At 43.7% G+C, this 12173-nt stretch overlaps 1 protein-coding gene across 12 annotated transcripts in view; it reads right to left on the bottom strand.

The window, feature by feature from the left end:
• The window catches only part of PAMR1 (peptidase domain containing associated with muscle regeneration 1), a 108855-nt gene that overhangs the window by 20208 nt on the left and 76474 nt on the right, over positions 1 to 12173 (bottom strand). The window lies entirely within an intron of this gene.

Below are 12173 nucleotides of genomic sequence, written 5' to 3'. Positions count from 1 at the left end.
TATTTATTAATAATGGAAGGTAAATAACGGGAACATAGATTTTATAGGTGTTTTAAAATCTCAGAACACTTCTTTTCTTAGTCATGATCTTTGTATTCCCAGTCACTTCCTCCATATCTTTCTCTGAACAGCAATTCATTTTACTAGCTTTAAATTTCTCTCTTTCAATGTAAAGTCATACTCAGTTTGTCAAATGAGAAAAGAAGATGATTAGAAACATCTGTGCACCACTCAGAGTTCCCCTTTTTATCATAAATACAGGTTTTCTGATTTGTTTGTGGTCTGGTTCAGTTCTGCAGAACAAATGTTTTGGTGCTTTTGTGTTCTAGGTCCACCATGGAAAAAATGTCACCAAGCTACAGTTGCTTTTTTTTTTCCACAAACTAGAAGTCTTGGTTCTTGTTCTGTTTCCTAAGTGATTAAGAAATTTAGTTTCTAGCCTGTTTGATTTGCTCTGGTTGCCAGACTTTCTTTGTGCCAGTGTGACCCAGCTGGAACAACTCTGGTTTTATTTATGATGTAAATTTAGTGTTTTGTGCACAGATTAATTTAGTACTGGAACTATGGCCTAGAGTACAGGATATGGAGGTAGAAGGTGATGAGATCTAATAATAGCTTTGAAGCTGTGGCCAAGGGTAAGTTGCTTCATCTGCTTTACCTAGCAAATGAGAGCACCCCTCTCCTCACAGGGATGTTATAAGCATTAGCTCATACCCACTTGTGTCACAGAGTCACCATGGGGTTTCTCTGATGGAAACCCAGCTAAGTATTGTTAATAGATATGTCCCTTTTGTTACCCATGCCTCTTTGTGCTAATTGTTTGTTGTCTTTTGACACAGGATCTTCCCTCTTGGTCTGTCCTATTATTTAAACTTTGCCACTGGAGGCACAGCTGCTCATTTTATTTTTTCTTTGAATCATTTTGTAAGTTCATTCTTTCTCTCTACAAATTAAATGTGGTTTTGAATCTTCAGGTGTTCCCTGCATCTCAGTACCACAATTGAGTTCTCTGTTTTCAGCTCTATTATCTAGCTTGAAAGTCGCATACAGTTTCTCTAGTACCTGCCTCTACTCCTTTGGTTTGAGCACTACAGTTTTTTCCCTCTTCAGTTTCTTTTGCCTTTTATCCCCTTCATGTAGTATCTTTCAGGTAGCTCTTCTGCACCTTTTCACTTTACTTGTGAACACGTCAAGCAATCGAGTTTTCAACAGTTATTGTAAAGGGAATCCTAGCCTCTGTGTGCTTCATCCAAATCTCTCTTATCTTTTTGTGGATAGCTTCTCATCAAGACTGTGAATTTGACTTGTTCTTACATCTTTCAGAATGTACAGTATGTTCCACTAAATTTTAGGACAGGTTCCTTTGTTTGACATATTTTACTGAAGTCTTTCAACATTCTCTCCTGGTAAGACTATATGCAACTCTCCAACAGACATTTCTCCCAAGTCAAAAAGAAAGGAAAAGAACATTTTGTAGATGTTATTCATACCTAACTCTGCCCTTATGTTCTGGATACACACACTAGCCATAAAATCCAGTCACTGAGCTGAGTCAATCCTCTTCAGTTTCTGAGTTCTCTAAGATATTTGATATGATTTCAAATTCCCTCGCCTAGGTAGGATGGGCCTTGATCCTGCCTCTACTGAGTATTCTGAATATCAGTCCTCCTTCTCTGTGTGGTCCAGCTTTCACAGTCATGTGGGCTGGATCCCCCTCACAGCCTTCCACCCACTCACACTCATCCCTACTCTACCTTATATTCACACCCAGCTATATCTGTGCCTGGTCTAGCCTGACTTCTACAGCAGGAATAGTGCTGTGAACCATTTGCATAGCACTTCCTTGGGAAGCAGATGATGGGCTGGCCAGGAGCACTCAATGGGCTTGAACTGTTGCTATGCCACTAGTTAGACTGCTCTGCTCCACATGAAATAAATAATTCCTACTGCCCTGTGACTCTGGCTTCCTACCTTTAAGGTGTCTTAGACATCTGATTTTGTGCTGTGTTTGGCTATGGCATTACTTTTCCATAGAAAAATGAGAGAGGAAGGTGTAGGAAAACCTCTCTTGATAATCCATGGGAAGGCTTCCTCACTGAAACGGCAGTGGTTAAAGAAAGAACTGGCATCATAGAATCTTAGAATAGTTCGGCTTGGAAGGGACCTTCAAAAGTCATCTGGTCCTGAATGAGCCCCTGAAATGAGCAGGGACATCTCCAACTAGATCAGGTTGCTCAGAGCCCCGTCCAGCCTGGCCTTGAATGTCTCCAGGGATGGCACATCCACCACCTCTCTAGGAAATCTTTTCCAGTGTTGTTACCACTCTCACTGTAAAAAACTTCTTCCTCATGTCTAGCCTGAATCTCCCTTTCTTCAGTTTAAAACCATTACCCCTTGTCCTGTTACAACAGGCCCCCTGCTAAAAAGTCTGTCCCCATTTTTCTCACAGGCTGCTTTTAAGTACTGAAATGCTGCAGTAAGGTCTCCCTGGAGCCTTCTCTTCTCCAGGTTAAACAACCCCAAGTCTCTCAGCCATTACTCATAGGAGAGGTGTTCCATCCCTCTGACCATTTTTGTGTCCCTCCTCTGGATCCTCTCCAACAGGTCCATGTCTTTTCTGTACTGAGGACTCCAGAGCTGGACACAGTACTTACAGGTGGGATCTCAGCAGAGGGGCAGAATCACCTCCCTTGACCTGCTGGCCACACTTTTTTAATGCAGCCCAAGATGTGTTTGGCCTTCTGAGTTGCAAGCACGCATTGCTGACTCATGTCCAAATATTGCTGGCTCATGTCCACTCACAGGCCTTATCAACATTTCCCCAGTGTTAGTGCAATGCCCCCTGAATAGCAGTCACTGCCCAGCTTTCCACAAAATTAATACCTTACCTTTTCTCTCAGTGTACTTTGCAAAGCAAACAGAGGAGGAAATGAAACACAAGGTAGAGACCTTCAGAAAGAATTATCTGTTAAATGGACCATGAAATCAGCAATATTCACCCAAATGTAAGGTTTGAGACAACCTACCTAAAGGCGGAAGCACTACCTACAAGGTAGTTGGAGAAAGACTTTTTACAAGGGCACCTAGTGATAGAACAAAGGGTAATGGCTTTAAACTGAAAGAGAGTAGATTTAGATTAGCTATAAGAAACTCTTCATGATGAACTGGAACAGATTGCCCAGAGAAGTTGTGGACGTCTGGAAGTGTTCAAGGCAAGGTGGGATGGGTCTTTGAGAAACCTGTTCTAGTGGAAGGTGCTCCTGCCCATGGAAGGGGCTTCGAACTAGATAATCTATAAGGTTCCTTCCAACCCAAACCTTTTTATGATTCTATGATTCTATGAACCCTGCCAAAATGGAACTAAGAGTGTCAGAATTTCAGGTTGCAGTGTTCAGTCTCTGCACCTTTCTCTCCACTAATAGAAGATTGAACTCACCAGGAAGGTGGGTGCAAAATTCTACTAGGTGATGGTAGTGGATAGCCAAATATGAATTACATTCTTTCAAGGTCTTCCAAAAAAAAAGTCTGAGCAACCCAGAGACTCCATGAGAATCAGGCTGATCCCATTATTCATGCCATGGTGTTATCACATCTCTAAAAATTCTGGTGAATTTGTATCTAGAAAACAATATGAAAACTGGAGAGATTTCAGGGAAAGGTGAAACTATAGGGAAATATAATCCTGAGAGTAATTAAGAGCTAAGAATGACCACCCTGGTCATGCAAAAGCTAAAAACTACAATAATCTAAAAGCTAAAACCAGAAAGGATAGAGTAAAATATTTAAAGGAAGACAAAGAGACAGGATAAAATTAAGAACAGGAGAATTCTTACTTAAGAAAAACTCTGTAAAAGTCTAATTGACAAATGTTTGAAAGGCATAGTGAGATGTAAGGGGAAATTATGAGTCTCACTTGAAAATTTAAACTCCATCTAAAGAAAACAAAACTGGAACAGAGTTCAGAGAGAACAGGCCAGCACTAATAATCCCATTATAAGTTGAGAGACATTTTTTGTTTCAGTTTTTCCATATTTTCCTACACAATGTTATTCCTGGGAAGATCCACAATTAATCTATACAGGCATATAGGTAACCCTTGTCACTTTAGGGTCTGAGACAAGTTTTGGCCTGATACAACTCTGCATAGTTCATAAGAGAACAAAGTAGGAAGGCATTAGACAAGGTGGCTACAAGCACCTCTGGCAAAAATGCTCAGTTGTGACAGTCCAGTTGTTAGAATAAAAACCAGAGCTGCCTCAAGTGTCTATATAAGTAACTCTCAGATTCCTGAAAAAACTTATTACCCTTCTTGCCTCTTACTTTGGTGTCTTGGAAAAAAAGAATATTTCTGTCCCATATGAAACATTAAAATGGCTCTATATTTCACAGACAACTTTCCGCAATCTGAGAAACACTAGACTAGAGGAAGAGTATGTTTCTTAATTTTTAAGTAAAATCTTCCATTATTAATAAAACTAGTGCAAATTCCTCTCCCTTTAAAGTATATGTAAGAGTCATTCCTCAGTTTTCATGTCCATTCTATCACCAGTGAGATAAATTAGATGAACTACACTTTTCTTTATTCAGTGTCTTTCAAATCCTACTTAATGGAATTACTATTTGCTTTTGTCCCATAGTCCATCAAATGAACTATTTTTTTTTTTTTTCTGTTGCCTTCCTCTCACCTGGTTCCTCATTAAATTACATGTATCTCCACACACATATAATACATTATCTCTAAATTCTGCAAAACATTTCATTGATATATTGCATGCCTGAAGCAAGTCCATCTCTCACTGCTGGTAGTAATAAAAGGTATACATTTCCATTTTTATCCCCCCTGAAATATTTGGCACAAGAGCCTGTAATTGTATGTAGTTTTGTTCTTAATTTGCTTACAGGATTTTTTAATATTGCTAGTGCTAAAGACATTTATCCTGTTGCATATTCCCAAGTCAGAGTTTGGCTTTCAGGCTGACCTGTGCTAATGTATATAGCACATTTTGACTACCTAGTAGTGGCTCTAGGGAACATTTTTCTATGTATTTGTAATATTGTTTTATCATAAGGTGTGCTAGCATGCTCACTGGAGGCCAAACACTGAAAATGGCCACAGAAATTGCACTTGGTAACAAGTAGGGGCGTAGAACAGCTTCTGCTGCTATGGATCGTAGTATATGTTTTCTGTGGTGAAAGAGAGCACTATGGACTTTGGGAATGCAGGTGCCACCATCCTAGCCAAACCAGTCTAACCACTGTCAGAAAAAGCCTCATAGAGACTGAAACTGAAGAAATTTAAACTCAGAAAAAGGACATTTTGTCAGGAGAAAGCCTCAATGACAGTCTTGCATGCAGTGAATGCTATCATGACCCAGCATGCTGCTAGATGCCACAGCAGCCTCTGAGCTGTGCAAGGAACTTCAGCATCATGATTTTGGATCCTGAGATTTGGGGTTTCCTTGCTACACAGCAGTGGCTGGCAAGCGGCTGCTCTGGGGTCAGAGAACCTGCAAGCCCCAGAAATCACAGCTCCAAAATGCTGTTGCTAGCAGAAGCACAACATGCAGAGTACGTGGAAGTAATATTTTTCTCCCTGATTAAGAAAATAATAATTTAAAAAAAAAAAAACAGCAGAAATATAAATTTCATTGAAATTTATACAGAAAAGCGTAAGGAGCCATTGAAGGAGGAATGTTGTTTTTGTAACTGTGGATCTCAGACCTGACCCAGCAGGTGGGGACTGAGGGACACCCAGCTATCGGACTTTGAATGTAAAACAAAGACTCTTTGCACCCATCATGGAATGCAAACCAGTTCCTGTGGTCAAAAGTTAAGCTATGGGAGGAAGGTTAGCCAGAGAGCCAAGAAATCATACCTTAAATAAATAAATAAATAAATAAATAAATAAATAAAGTTGTTAGAATTGATGTAGTGAGAGAGGTAAACTGAGGTAGACATTTGGGAAGCATCAAGTAGTCTGTGAACTCTGTACCCAACCAATGGGGAACAAGGGAGGGAATTTGTGGCTGGGATTATAAATAGTGGCTTTTGCCCTGTTCGGGGTGTCTACCTTTAGGTAGAACACGTGATTTTGCAAAATCATAAATAAAATACACTTTGCTGAGAGATCCTGCCTGAACCTATTATATTAGCAAGATGTGGCAGAATGCAAACCCCCCTCTCTCCCCCTCCCTCCTTCAGTATGGAAGGAGTAGGCACATCTCCCTCTCTCTCTGCTACTTGAGGCTAACAGCTTCTTTTGTTTGGCCCCAGAGCACCCTGGCCAGGGCCATTAGGAGAAGGGAGTGCCGAGGCGCCAATGAGCCGCTGGGCACCTGCGGCCAGTGTGGGGGATGTTTGGAGGCTTCAGGGGCACCCACAGCCAGTGTGGGGGTGCAGAGAAGCTTCTAGAATGCCTACAGTCAGATCTGATCAGCCAGTATAAAAACGGGATTCTCATCGAGACTCCGCCCGTTGTTGTGGGTCTCTTGGAGCACGAGCAAGATGCTGCTGCCGAGAGCCCCCCTCCCTGGGATGGAGACTCCGCTTGCCTTGCTGCCACGGGAGTGAGTAAAACTTCTCCTCGCAGGATTGCGAGTATATTTATACTTTCCGTGCACATATGCACGTGTAACTTTCCGTGCTCAAGATGAGCACGTGTAAAATTAATCCTCGCATAATCGCGGGTGTATTTTCCTTCCGTGCACATTTGCATGTGTAACTTTCTGTGCACACTCGAAAGCATACTTTCCATGCTTAATACAAGCACGTGTACTTTCTGTGCACATTTGCACACGTAACTTTCCGTGCTCAATGTGAGCACGTGTATAAATTATTTCCTCGCACAATCGCGAGTATATTTTCCTCCCGTGCTTCCACATAAGCACGTGTAATATTCCGTGCACATTTGCACGTGTAAGTAAATTAACCCTCGCAGGATTGCGAGTGTATTATAAATTTACCCTCACAGAATCGCGAGTGTACACTTCCCGTATTCACTACGAGTACCTGTATCTCTTTAAAATAATCCCACACCGTGTTTAGGCAAGTGTGTACTTCTCCGGGACTCAGGGACGGCTCCGGCATTGTTTTGGGTGAAGCCATGTGCATGCACTCTGTGGACCGCCTGTTGTATTAGTTGCTGCCCCTTAATAATTTTCCTCAACTGATATCTGAACCTGTATTTAAGTCACTTTTGGAGTGCTAAAACCCTGTTTCTCACCGGTTAAATAAAAGTTGGTTTGGACCCTGTTGTCCCTTAAACTAACCTCGGGTGCCTCTGTGACACAAGATAATAGTTTTTTTACAAATTTCCCAGCCATATCTAGCTACATGCACTTCATGCAGATTTTTGCAGTTGCTGCCTATGGCCAAGACTGCTGAAGTCAGTAGCGGTAAATCCTATAAGGTTTGACTTTTGGCCTGCAAGTCTCTGATTTGATCACTTCTATTTCGAGGGCAAGTCTGACTACACGACTACCGAAGTATCATTATATAACAATTCTTAAAGCTTATATCTGCATTTCCAAAGTTTTTTATAAAATTAGTGTCTGTTTGCATTGTACTGCTGGGAAGCTATAGCACAGAGATATCAAGTGATTTCCCTGAAGGCAAACAGTGAGTGAGTGGCAGAGCTAGGATCAGTCCAGTCATCTGATATTCTTACTACATTTACATTTAAACTGACCCAGCTTTGTACAGAAATCAGCATTAGATAATTATGCCATTACATAATCCACACATTATTCTCAGCAGCACTGTTTTGTACAAAGGTGACGGAGCCATATGAGAGGAGAAATCTCAGTGTGCCTGAATGCAAAACATGGGAGTTAAGGGGGGAACCAGCTGTGAACTTCTTAGCAGTTACTGCTGGGTGTTGTGATGCCCTTTGCAAATCCCTGTGAGTAAGGACCTTTTCTGAATTCAGACTTACAGAATTTGTTGTCTTCACTCATAACAGTGCTTTCCTAATCTTAGCCCATGAGCTCTGTCAGTCCATGTAAATCTCCGATACCATTTATTCCTACACTTACCTCTTCTCTCCCCAGCATGCATGCACAAGGTGAGGATGTCCCAGGTTCTCACAGGGTTTGCTGGTAGAAAAAAACTGATGTGGGGGAGGACTTTGATGGCTCTCCTGAGACATCATCCCTCTGCAGTTTGGCATAGCAGCACAGACATGGTTAATATCCAATACATAAGCCCATGGAGACTAACTTCAGCTAAAGGCACAAGGACATTGTTTGTCAAAATGTTTTTTGGAATGGCTGTGTCCTCAAGGATGGAATGAAGTGAGGGATTTCTGGAGGTCGTGGCTCAAGTGTTCAGGAGAACTGGATTTTCATTCTTTCTCATAAGCAATGAGCAGGGCTTTCAAGCAAGCATATGAGTTTGGTGATGGATTTGATCATATAGCCCACCAACATCAGGAGGCATCAGGCCATCCTGCCATCCTGAGGCAGCATGTCTCTGCAGTCTCCTCTGTACAGGGCTGCCAGACCTTGATGTATCAGGTCACACACAGTACAAGGCAAGAGCCCTGACTTCAGATTTATGCTTTTGGAGTCCCAGCACTCTTTTCTGGCTCCTGTCTGCCTTTAAGGTTCTCTGCATGCTGGAATCACATGCTGGGCACATCATAAAGTCTGCTGATAACAACACTGGATTCATGAGGTCCTGCAGCACCTCATAGAGCAAGCTGTGTAAGTTGTGGTAGGTATGTTCTCTCTGACACTGCTGACACTCTCCCTGAGCATGCAATCATTTCAGCACAGGCTTTGTTCCTACAAGTTGTTCTATTCACAGTGATGGTACTTACACTCAGGAAAGAGCCTGTCATCTTCTGATGCTGCTCTCAAGGTCAACTCTGAGCTCAAGCTCTTCTGAATAAATGGTAGCAAACACTGTGGAATTCACCATAAAGACATTAACCTTCTTGCCACCACTTCCCTGAACCTCTCACCTCTCCTGCGCTGGAGATCACTGCTGACTAAGAAGTCACACATTTGACAAGCAGCCCAGCTGTTCTCTTGTAGACCCTTGCAAGAGATGGATGTAAATGAGAGCAGGAGAGGCTCGATAGCATTAGCTTTACTACATGATCATCACCCTTACGGACAGTAGGAACAGACTGCTGGGAGCTGAACTGCTTTGGAGGACAGGTGGTCTTGGCCAGGATGAGCAAGCAGCACAGTAGCAGCTACAGTAAGTTCAGCTGCAGAGCATGAATCAAGGAGGAAAAGGGGGGACCCTGGAGTGAGGGAAACCCACATACAAGCAGAGAGACTGTCCAGAAACCGGCAGACCTCATGAGAGAGGCTGATGCAGTGGGGGAGTTGCCAGGGGCAACTGCAGGAGATTTAAATGGACCCTATGGAGCACACCAACAGAGCAAGCAAGCAGAGGTGTGGCAGGTAGCACAGCAGTTTGCATGAAAGGGCATGTGGGAAGGGCAAGCAGGGAGGATCCTGCCACTTTAAACGGAGGCTACGAGACTATGACCCATTAGCAAGGAGCTAAGTACAGCAGGACACATGGTATCCACCCAGCCAAGAGCTGTGCCTTGAGGTGTCCAGGCTGAGGAGCATCAGGGAGTCAGAGAAGGAGATTGACTCGTGAAATTACACTCTACCATCCCTGAGGCAGGTGCAGAAGCCAACTATGGCACGAGAAACACAGGACTCCCTACCCTCTTGCCAGCCTGTTGGAAAGGGAAACCCAGAATGGGAAGAATGAAAATGGGTTACTGCTTGAGGCAACAGGTGAATACACCCTCACCCTGCACAACCTTCCCAGGTGCCTGTACACAAAAGGTATAAGGCCATGTAACTGCATGAGCAGACAGCTGATGCTGCTGATGGAGACGCTTCTGGGAAGGAGGGGTCCTCTAGGCAACCTATGCCCCACATGAAACCCAGCAAACCCATTAAAACCACACATGTAAAGAAAAAAGAAGGGTAGTTGGCATAGGCAACTCCCTTGTGAAGGGAACAGAGAGACCAATATGCAGATCTGACCCAACCCACAGGGAAGTCTGCTGCCTCCCTGGGGCCAGGATAAGAGATGTTACTCAACAGCTCCCGGGGCTGGCAAGGTCCCCTGACTATTACCCACTGTTGGTCCTTAATGTCGGCAGGGAAGAGGTAGGAAAAAGAAGTCTTGAGGCAATCAAAAGGAATTTCAGAGCTTTCGGGTGGTTGATCAATGGCTCAGGTGCTCAGGTGTTTTTTTTCCTCCTTTTAATAACAGGCAGGAATATAGAATGGAAAATGGAGGTACAACTAATCAACACGTGGCTCTGAGATTGGTGTCACTGATGGAACTTTGGCTTTTTTGACTATGGGATGATCAGTTCTTCGCCAGGTCTTCTGACATCCGATGGGAGGCACCTCTCCCAAAAGGGGGAAAAAGGTGTTTGCTCAGAGGCTAGCAAGGCTGATTGATAGGGGTTTAAACTACATTGGAAGGGGGAAGGTGGCATGTGCTGGGTCAGTCAAGATGGGATTAATTCCTACACTGCCAGGACATTCAGATAATGTACACAATATAAGGTTAAGCTCAGTTATAAAGCCAAGAGAAGCCAGGGGTGCACTCGCTCACTTGCTGGCTAGTGACCAGTGGTGGTCCAGATCGGCTTCTTCTCCATCAACAAGTTTGGTGCTTTTATATTTCAGGCCGGGGGAGAAAGCAGTTTCAGCGTGAGCTGCAGGAGGAGCCTGCTCACCGCTGCAAAGCTGGGGCTGCTCTGTGGTGTGGCCGTGAAGATCAGGTTGTGCTGTGTGCCCATTGTTTTTGTAGGTTCTTTCATCATTGTTGTCATTACAGCTTGTTCCTTTTTATTCCTTGGCTGTTTCATTAAACTGTTCTTATCTCAACCTACGAGTTTTGCCTTTATTTTCTGATTCTCTTCTTCTTCTTCCCACCAGGGGCCGGGGAGGTGTGCACAAGCAGCAAGTGGTTCCAGCTGCCAGCTGGGGCAGGGGGGTGGTGGGGAGCTGGAGCTTGGGCTAAACTATGACAGTCCTTTTCGGCGAGCCAGGCAAGAGAAAATAAAAGGGCTGGGATAATGACAGGGCTGACCAGAGTGTATTAAAGTTTACTCTATTAGTTAAGTGGTCACAATGTTTCTTTGTCCATGTGGCTGTGCCACCTGAATTCCAATGTGCCCTATGTGTTCCGTGCAGTGCTGTTTATTACATCTGGGGAAAGGATTTGGTTTATCATATTGCTGCCCTGTATGATAAAAGCCTATGAGATGGTGATCTCATTTCTTACATGCTTTTATTGGTATTTTTATAAGATATTATTGATGTTTCCATACCTCGGGTGCCACCTCTCGGAATTGATTAGTAATTGCACCTAGTCTGTGGAGAAGATAGCGGGGGGAGGAATTTTCCCTCGTTTCTTCACCTTCCTTTTCTCCTCTGGCTTAGGTGCAACAGTTTTTGAGGATTTTGGACACCCTGGGGATATTCAAGCTAACATGCTCTTGTTGCTACCTCTTCTGAATACGTGCCAGGTCATATACAGGTTTATAAAAAGACGTGTTAAGTATATCACACATAGATTTGCCCTGAGGTTGGATGATCATGGGTGGAATGGTGTGTGGTTTGGAGTTTCACTCCAGAACAACTGCAGGAACCTGATGAGATGACAGAATATCTAAAAGGAAAATGCTCTTGCTACTTCAAAGAAGCACAACTTACAGCACTGTGGTGGGCCCTGGCCGGTATATACCAAATGCTGCTCAACACCATACAGCACCCCCAGGGTGAAGAGGCAGGTAGCAAAACAACAGTCACTACAGCTACTCCTACCCTTGTGCCGAACACTGCAGCTGCTCAGACCGCAGTAACAGGCACTGTGGCTACCCAAACCCAGGCAGCAGGTGCTGCAGCTGAATCAAAGAACCAACCTGTGTATCAGTTGCCCCTCTCCAGAAAAAGAAATACATAAAGAAATCGGTTTGCTTAGTGAGACAAGATGATGACCCAGCCCCATAGCAAGAACAGGAGGAGGCAGAACCAAAGATAATCACCTGATCTCTATCCCCAGGTGAGCTGTGAGATATGCAAAAAGATTTCAGCTGCTGGGATGGCGAGCACTTTGTTACTTGGCTGCTCTGATGCTGGGATGGAATAATGGTGCCGGTAGCATGGAACTAGAGGATAGGG

Source organism: Columba livia, chromosome 5, assembly GCF_036013475.1.
Source record: "Columba livia isolate bColLiv1 breed racing homer chromosome 5, bColLiv1.pat.W.v2, whole genome shotgun sequence".
In the NCBI taxonomy this organism is placed as follows: domain Eukaryota; kingdom Metazoa; phylum Chordata; class Aves; order Columbiformes; family Columbidae; genus Columba; species Columba livia.
The sequence above is the reverse complement of the archived record's forward strand: the minus strand, read 5'-3'. Positions and strand labels throughout refer to the sequence as shown.